This window comes from Pantherophis guttatus, chromosome 8 (assembly GCF_059756535.1).
Source record: "Pantherophis guttatus breed Tessera chromosome 8, ASM5975653v1, whole genome shotgun sequence".
Classification (NCBI taxonomy): Eukaryota; Metazoa; Chordata; class Lepidosauria; order Squamata; family Colubridae; genus Pantherophis; species Pantherophis guttatus.
Genome location: NC_142070.1, coordinates 22381858 through 22391639, shown reverse-complemented (window position 1 = coordinate 22391639; position 9782 = coordinate 22381858). Strand labels below are relative to the sequence as shown.

Genomic DNA, 9782 nt, shown 5'->3' with positions numbered 1-9782 from the left:
ATGGCTTGGTCATGTGACAATTATTTAGGATTTAGCAGAGGTACTGGTCTACCAGGCTTTTAACTGCTTGCAGAGCTGTACCGATCTACCCATTTATTTTTGCAGGCACTGATCTACTCATGTATTTTTGCAGGCACCGGTCTACTCATTTGTTTTCTTTTAACACTGATCAGCTGTAGGGCGGCCCTTTGAAGCCCCGTGGCAAGAGTTTAAACAGTTTTTTTTCCCTCTAGCCATCAGCTGGGACTCAGGAGGCAACAATAAATTGGCAGTGGGGCCAAATAAAAGGTAAGAATAACGCGGGGGGTGGGGGGCGGGGGAGTGGGGGGACAGAACCGGTTCGGTGATGTCATATCGTCACTGCTACCGGCTCGGCGGAACCGGGAGGAACCCACCACTGCCTGGAATGCACTACCTGACTCTGTTGTTACATTCTCAAGCCCTCATAACTTTAACCTTAGATTGTCTACTGTTGACCTCACCCCATTCTTAAGAGGTCTGTAAGAGGTCTGCATAAGCGCATCAGCGTGCCTTCCGTCCCTGTCCTACTGTCCCCATTTATTCATACCCATTTCCTGTGTTCATATCCATGTTTATACTTGTTCCTGTTATCTCGTACATGTTTGACTAAATATATAAATCAATCAATCAATCAGTCAGTCAGTCAATCAATCCTGGTATATAAACATGGCCATGGAGAACTAAAGTCAATTGCTCTGACTTTTACCAATTGTGACCCCCTTTCCCCACTGAATATTTCCTAAACGTGCATCCTATGTAAAACTGAGGAGGAAATGGTTAAAGGATAAATAAAAGTTTTTGGATTAAAGTGTAAAACTCAGCCGGGCATCCTTGTGAACAATAGAGTTCAAGACAACTTCATCTGAGCATTTTCAAGTTATGAAATGATCTTTCCCAAACTGAGTGTAAGGCATAGTTTCTTTATTCTTTTGAGAACAAGCTACAATCAATGATGTTATCTCCTTTGGAAACAAAAGGCACATATATTACCTGGGTTCAGGAATCCACACTGGCTGCATGCGTGCAACACACTGAAGCTCAAACAAGCTCACCACATTTAGTCTATCATGCTATGTAAATTCACCTGCACACTTTGTTTTAGTTCAGCATTGCATACAAATGGAATAAAAGGAAAAAAAACAGAGTTAATGTCTAAGTCTAATCATGATTTGTTTTAATATAGTGTGGGGTTTTTGAATATACAGTGGTGGTCTGATTCCTGCATAACATATTTAAAATAAACAATAGTCAAAACAAACGAAAACCTCATTAGGGCTTTGCAGAATGTACAACCTTAGCCACTGATTTAGTTGTCCTGCTTTCCTAATGCATCCTCTGAATCTCTAGCTCTGTCTGGAACTGTCCTGGGGATTTCTCCATGGTCTGGAGAACATATTTATATGTTTCCATATGGATATAATTTTTGAAGGTATAGTTTTTGAGACCTAATTTGGTCTCAATGGACTAGAAACCAGGAGACTATGTGCCATTGTCCTCCCTTCCATAGGGAAACCAGCTAGGTGATTTTGGGCCAGTCACTCTCAGTCCAACCCATTTTACAAGGTATAGGTAGGCCACGACAGGGGTGGGCTGCTAGGGGTTCGCAGGGGTTCGGGAGAACCTCTAGCTAAGATTCTGTGCAATTTGGAGAACCCCCAAATCCCAAATCCTGGCTGGCCCTGCCCTGCCCCGCCCTGCCCACCCCCCCATCCCCTCAGGAGTCCCCACATGGCCCATTTTGGATGCAGGTAAGTGCAGGGCGCACGCAGAGGCTTGGGGAAGGCAAAAAACAGGCCTACCAGAAGTCAGGAAGGTCGAAAACAGGCCCGTTTCCAGCCTCCAGAGGCCTTGGGAGCCTGGGGAGGCTGTTTTCGCCCTCCCAGAGGCTCAAGAAAAGCCTCTGGAGCCTGGGGAGGGCAAAAACGCCCCCCCCCCCGCCATGGTGCAGGAAGCCAACTAGGTCACACCCACCATGGCCACGCTCACCCAGCAACTGGGCAGAGAACCCCTTGCTAAAATTTTTGAAGCCCACCCTGGTCCTCGATTTACAACCATTCATTTAGTGATTGAAGTTACAACAGCACTGAAAAAAGTAACTTGTGACCATTTCTCACACTTAGGACAATTACATCCTTCCCATGGTCACGTGATCAAAATTTGGATGCTTGGCAACTGGTTCATATTCATGATGGGTGCAATGGCCTGGAATCATGTGATCCCCTTTTGTGATCTTCTGACAAGCAAAGTCAGTGCAGAAGCCAGTTTCGCTTAACAACGGTATTACTAGCTTAACCACTACAATGATTCACTTAACAACAGTGACAAGAAAAGGCATAAAATGGAGCAAAACTCACTTAACAACTGTGTTGCTTAGCAACAGAAATTTTGAGCTCAGTTGTGGTCATAAGTTGAGGACTATCTGTTGTTGTGGTGAGGAAAATGGGAGGAAGGGTCATTATACACTTCTCTCCGGTTGCAAAAACTAAAATTGGGATATAAATTCAATAGGTAAAATATACTTTATGTATCATCTCCATAATCCTTTGAAAGCCTTCCCAGCTTGGGGTCATTATGATGTTGGAATAGAGTTTATGATGGTCATTGAAATTTAAACATATTTGAGGAGAGTGCTAGGCTGTGGGATTGTCTTTAACTAATGCTTGCAGGCGAATTCTTTTTTATTTAAAAAATTGCAAAAAATAAACACTCATCTCTTTCACCGTGCTTCTTATTCCCACCTTACTACCACAAAAGTCTGGGAAATTCTGGGATGTGCTTCTCCCAAAAGAGTCGTTTTCCTTCAATGATATGCAAGAGTAATATAAAATCTCCATGGCCAGATTAGGTCCCAATTCAAGATGCAAATGCTTGAAAATATCAATTCTTAAGACGTGAAGCCATTTGCCTAGAGCTGGACTGCCAGCATTCCCTATGCTTGAATGGAGATGAGAACAACCTGGAATAAACCCAAGAGAAAATCTCTGAAGGCCAATTTCATGCCCTGCCTACCCAGGAAACATGCAGCAAGCAAGCAATAAACTGAGAAAGCACATGTGCAAAGCAACCCTTAATGTGGTATCTCAGAGAATGAATGGCCTGAGTTCTGTGCTGAAACACAATAGCCCAACACTACAGGAGAGATGGGACAACATTGCTCCCCAGGGTATAGAATCATAGGGCTGGAAAGGACCTCAAGAGGTCTTCTAGTCCAACCCCTGCTTAAGGCAGGAGTCTTATACCCTCCAAGTCAAATGGTTGTCCAATCTATTTTTGAAAACCTCTACAATCCCAGGAGGCAAGGTCTTCCATTGATTAATTGCACTGATTGTCAAAAAAAGTATGATCAGATATTGATAAATCCACCCTCAGAGTCTGAGTCATAGCTGCAGGGTTCAGCCAGACTCTGTGGTCATCCCATCACAGCTCTTCTTCATAGCTACATATCAGTGGTGGGTTCCTCCTGGTTCCGCCCGGTTCCGCCGAGCCGGTAGCGGTGACGATATGATGTCACTGAACCGGTTCTGCCCCCCCCCGCACCCCGCACCCCCACCCCGCACCCCCCACCCTCTGCGTTATTCTTACCTTTTATTTGGCCCCACCCCCAATCTATTGCTGCCTCCTGAATCCCAGCTGATGGTTAGAGGGACTTCAAAGGGCTGCCCTACAGCTGATCAGTGTTAAAAGAAAACAAATGAGTAGACGGGTGCCTGCAAAAATAAATGGGTAGAACGGTGCCTGCAAAAATACATCAGTAGATTAGTGCCTGCAAAAATAAATGGGTAGATCAGCACAGCTCTGCAAGCAGCTAAAAACCTGGTAGACCAGTACCTCTGCTAAATCCTAAATAGTTGTCACATGACCATCAAGCCATGCCCACAAAATAAGCCATGCCCACAGAACCCACCGCTGCTACATATATACTGTATTTATACATTTATACATTTATACTGTATATATATATACTGGTTATATTCTGCCTTATCCCAAGAACCTATGAGACTAATTCTCTTTCTTATAACTGGACTGTTTTTGGAAAGGAAACAAGTGAGCACAATAAGAACTCACGATTTGTGCTATTCCCAGTTTATTTTGTTGTTGTTGAGCCATGGTGGCACAGTGGTTAGAGTGCAGTACTGCTGACTGCCGGCTGACTGCAATTTGGCAGTTCAAATCTCACCAGGCTCAAGGTTGACTCAGCCTTCCATCCTTCCGAGGTGGGTAAAATAAGGACCCAAATTGTTGGGGGGCAATATGTTGACTCTGTAAACAGCTTAGAGAGGGCTGTAAAGCACTGTAAAGCGGTATATAAGTCTACATGCTATTGCTATTGTTCAGTCGCTAAGTCATGTCCAACCCTTTGTGACCCCATGGTCCACAGCATGCCAGCATCCACCACTGTCGTCCACTGTCTCCCGGAATTTGCCCAAATTCATGTTTGTTGTGTCCAGTTTGTCCATGGTTTATTGCCTATTCCAGAATCAGTTGGACTTACACAACACACAAACCTGTAGACAGTACACACATGGCAATATTGAATGCAATCTGTTTTTCTTATAATTAAGTCTTGATTTACAATTGTAATGGAGCCTGGCCATTATGGTATTTAGTTGTGACGGTTGTAAAGTAGGTCACATGTCAGACCTGATTTTTTTTATCTATTCTTGTAGAGCTCATTAAGAGAACCTATTGTTTGCTATGGGATGCTTTTGCAAAAAAAAAAAAAAAAAAGGAAGTAAATATCATTTTTGGTAAAACAGGTGTAAATGACAGTCATGTGACTCAGTGGTGGGATTCAAAAAATTTTACTACCGGTTCTGTGGGCATGGCTTGGTGGGCGTGGCAGGGAAAGGATACTGTAAAATCTCCATTCCTTCCCCACCCCAGGGATATTGCAAAATCCCCATTTCCTCCCAATCAGCTGGGACTCGGGAGGCAGAGAATAGATGGGGACTGGGCCAGCCAGAGGTGGTATTTACCGGTTCTCCAGAATCTGTCAGAACCTGCTGAATACCACCTCTGATGTGACTGCTGGATGTTACAAATGCACCCAAAATGCAGTCACATGACTTCAGGTGGGGACAACTGGAATTTCAGAATTGGGTCCTAAGCTTCTTTTGGGGGGGTCTATCTAATTTTGAACGATTGCTAAGGGACTGATTGCAAATTGAGAATTGCCCATATTGGGCATACTGTAATTTGGATTTGCTATAATCTAATATTATAAATCAACTTTATGATTTATAATCCAAAAACTGCAGACATGAGCTTTCTGATTTGAGGAACAATGCACTTATTCCTTGATTAATGGCAATAATTTTACTTCAAATTTAAACAGAAGCTTTGCATTTTCAAAATAGAACACAAACCTTGTACAGTAGGACAATATTAGCTGCATTTGTACAGTGCATTTAGTTTGCTTTTTAAATTAATTTATCTTCTAGATTTGCAGTTTATGCTGAGCCATTAATGACTAAGTTGGGTTTGCCTATAAAAAGCTCAGTAACAGTTTCACAAATGCAGCAATTAGGTTGGTAATTAATCTGGTCAAACCTGTTGTGTGAACACAGCCATGATGTTGGAATGGGTGTGGGTGTGAAAATCAACAGCGAAAGTCATTTTTTTCACAAGTAGTTGCAACATCTTAGCGTACCCTCCACCCCACATCACTCTGGGAACATAAAGCTTGTCTTCATTAATTATTTTGGCAGAGTGATGCATAAACGCCTTATAATTGCTTATCTCATTGAATATCTCATTATTGAATAATGAATGAATAATTCAATAATGGGATGGTTCAATAATCTCATTGGAGGAGGCATGACCCAACTTTGCTCCAAACTAATGAGTAGAGGGGTTCCCTGTTTCGTAGTTCAGCTCTCCAAGTTCTTTACCACCCCCATTAAACCCTGACTAGAAATCAGCTCTTTTGAGGTAGCTAGTATGAGGGGACAAAGTGGCTCAGTGGCTAAGACGCTGAGCTTGTTGATCGAAAGGTCGGCAGTTCAGAATAGAATAGAATAGAATTCTTTATTGGACACACAAGGAATTTCTCTTAGTGCATATGCTCTCGGTGTACATAAAAGAAAAGATACATTCATCAAGAATCATAAGGTACAACACTTAATGATAGTCATAGGGAACAAATAAGCAATCAAATCATATTAGGAAACAGTCAATATAAATTGTAAGGATGCCAGCAAGAAGGTTACAGTCATACAGTCGTAAGTGGGAGATGGGTGATAGGAACGATAAGAAGATTAATAGTAATGCAGACTATTCAGTGGTTTGAATCCCTAGTACTGCATAACTCCCGTTACTTGTCCCAGTTTCTGCCAACCTAGCAGTTTGAAAGCACGTAAAAAATGTAAGTAGAAAAATAGGGACCACCTTTGGTGGGAAGGGAACAGTGTTCCGTGCCTTTGGCGTTTAGTTATGCCGACCACATGACCACGGAGAAGTCTTCAGACAGCGCTGGCTCTTCGGCTTTGAAACGGAGTGAACACCGCCCCCTAGATTCGGGAACAACTAGCACTTATGTGCAAGGGGAACTTTTACCTTTACCTTTAGTATGGATACACAAAATACAATAAAAAGAATGAGAGTTACTAGATAGGCAAAGATGCGTTTTTTCTGATTCTATTTCTCATATTAAAAAGGTAACTATAATTTCACTTGTCTTTATTCCATTTGGAGAATCTGGATAAGTATATTACGTCCCATGATTCCTTGTCTGAATAGTTTTTTTTTTTCCCCACAGCAAAAAAAAAAAAAAAAAAAATGCTTTGTAGAACCGAGTACAACAAGAGCATTGATGGCCACTTGCTTTGAGGGCTCACAAAGGACAGAGAGAATTGATGAAGGAGGAACCCACCCAAGCAGGAACAGCTGGAGAGAAAGAGCAGCAGAGGGGCCATTGTTCCCTTTTGCAGCGAGTTTTCCAGAAGCATCTTGTTGACCGTTTTAAGAGCAACAACCTGGACTTGACTAAAGAGCTCTTGTTATGCACTTTTTGGTCAAAGGAAGCCTTTCAGACTCTGGGGTGGGGGGGGAGGAATTTAGACAATTGCCCCCCTCCCCAAATACCGCCCATGGCAATCAAAGCAAGGTTCGGTATTTGAAATGACCCAAATTGATCGATATTTTTCACTGTCAGCCATAAATCATTGAAAAAAATGTATTATTTTTTTTGGGGGGACAGCTGTTAGGAAGATTATGAAAGTCTTCTTCCGTAGAATAATCTGCCTGTTTGCGTGCCATTCTTAACGATTTAAGAAACCCGGGCAGAATTCCTCATCTGGGTTATTTTGATCTTCGAGCCTTTTTATAATTTCTCTCTCCTTCTGGACTCCTGGCAAGGCTGCAACGCGGGATCATTCTCAGCCGTCTAAACTGGCAGAGTCGCCGGCAAGCCAACCAGCCAGCGAGCACGGCCGCCACCTCCTGGACCGCCGCGTCCAAGGGCTGCTCTTTTTCTCCCACCCGCCCCTTCCCCTCCCCTCCCTCCCCTCCCCTCCCCTCCTCCGTCTGCGCCCGTCCTCCGAAAGGCTTCATTGTCTCTCTAGCAAGCGATCCCCGCCCCGCCGCGCGTTGAAAGCGGGCATGAACTAACCATCCCCAACCACGCTGGGGCTACGTGTCTTTCCGGTCCAATCTCCTGCGGCGAGGAAACAAGATGGATGCGTGAATAAAAGTTCAATCAAAGGCATCGCCGGAGAGGCTGCGCGTCGGCTGGAGATGGGAACGAGCACGCGAAAAGGAGGGAGGGAGGGAGGGACGGGGAAGTGGGGGGAGAGAGAGAGAGAGAGAGAGAGAGAGAGAGAGAGAGAGAAAGAGCAGCCTCGAACGGGGAGAGATTCGCCCGCTGGCACGTCAATAATGTTATAAAAAGCTCCGATTTTCCGCACTGCATCTAAGCTGACGCCATTGCTACAGGGCGATCGCTTTACGTCGTCGGTTTGAAGGCGAGATTTGGTCTCTAATCTCTTACCCTTCTCCTTGCTTCGCGAGTGCCGTTTGGAAATTGCCGAGCGCTCGGGAAACGCGTGAGAAAGATAAACGTTAACCCTTGGTGGCAACTGGAGGAATCGCCTCAAGAAGTGTGGGGCTCCCACATGAGCTCAGAATTGTTTCGTTTTGCGCCATGCCTGATGCTTCTCCTTAAAGAACCGGACATTTCGGAATTGGCACCTGCAGTATAAATTAGCATGTGCAGATTGTGGGTATATTTATGTCCTTTCCTGCAGCATCCCACTTCTATTAAGTTTAATTAACACAAAGAGAAATTTGAGTTTATTTACTCCAACTGCAGGAACTGGGTATGTCTAGTTTAATGAAGAGAAGGACTAGGAGACACATAATAGCGGTGTTCCAATATCTCAGGGACTGCCACAAAGAAGAAGGAGCAAAGCTATTCTCCAAGGCACCTGAGGGTAGGACAAGAAGCAATGGATGGAAACTAATCAAGGAGCGAAGCAACCTAGAACTAAGGAGAAATTTCCTGACAGAACAATTAATCAGTGGAACAACTTGCCTCCAGAAGTTGTGAATTCTCCAATGCTGGAAGCTTTTAAGAAGATTTTGGATAACCATTTGTGTTAAGTGGTGTAGGGTTTCCTGCCTAAGCAGGGGGTTGGACTAGAAGACCTCCAAGGTCCCTTCCAACTCTGTTATTCTATTCTACTCCACTGTCTAAATTAATCAAGTAATGTCTTTTTAAAGACATGCTACTGGTCTTTCTTTGCTTCAGCAATCCTTTCTCAGGAGGTGTGTTAAATGTACAAATGCGTCCATATCAAAGTCCACACAATAAAAAAAAACCCTAATCATAAAACATAGAAGTTTGGAAATTGTGCATAATCTGGAGAAAGAAGATAAAAGAGAAATCCATCGTTCTTGATTATGACATTAGAAGCTATTGTGTTGCAATGAAGAGTAATAGTAGGTAATTCAGGAGAGAAAATAGGTGTATATGTAACCTGATGAGTTCAATAACAGAAAAGGTACAGCATCTTTTTCCCAGTCCTGGTGTCAAGATATGTCAATTTCACTTTCCATAATTCCCCAACCAACTTGGCCATTGCAGTCAATTTTGGAAGTCTGTGCCTTTGGTAGGTATTTATGTTGGGAAAGCTAGTGGAGAAAGTTAGGGAATATAAAGGTTATCAGTGGTCAGTAACATTATTAAGTTTAAATTCCAGATAAAGGTCAAAGAATGGTAGTGACTCATTGCTCAGGGACTCTGGGCAGTTGTGGTCTTTAGCAGGGCAATTATCAGTTTCCTTCCACCTGCAACTTGTGTTCAGTTGAAGATCATCAGTCATAACATCTGTACCATTCAATATCAGACGTTTTGTTGTGCTACGCTTAAGTTTGATGGGCAAGTTGGTACCGTAATTGCATCATTGTAATTTGTTTATTTATTATTTATTTATTTTATTTCTATACCGCCCTTCTCCTGCGGGACTCAGGTCAGTGTACAGCCAAGATAAAAACATAGCATATAAAATTTAAAAACATTTTAAAAACAAATAATTTTGGCCCAAGTTTAAAACAACCCAATTAAAACCGAATTAAAATTAAAAACTGAGAGGATGGGATCAAGCCAGCCCAGCTAGATGGAATAAGTGTGTCTTCAGGGCCCCACGAAAAGTCCGGAGGTCTGATATCGTGCGTATCTCAGGGGGCAGGTCATTCCAGAGGGCAGGTGCTGCCACAGAGAAGGCTCTCCCCCTAGGGGTCGCCAGCCGGCACTGTCTGGCCGA

The 9782-nt window shown here is 43.4% G+C and overlaps 1 long non-coding RNA gene across 1 annotated transcript; it reads right to left on the bottom strand.

Moving 5' to 3' along the window:
- Nucleotides 1-6029: 6029 nt before the first annotated feature.
- Nucleotides 6030-8829, bottom strand: LOC132710416 (uncharacterized). The gene is made up of 2 exons (XR_009621116.2): nucleotides 7631-8829; nucleotides 6030-6582 (listed from the first exon to the last, which is right to left on the bottom strand). It is a non-coding gene; the product is annotated as an uncharacterized LOC132710416 (long non-coding RNA).
- Nucleotides 8830-9782: the final 953 nt, after the last annotated feature.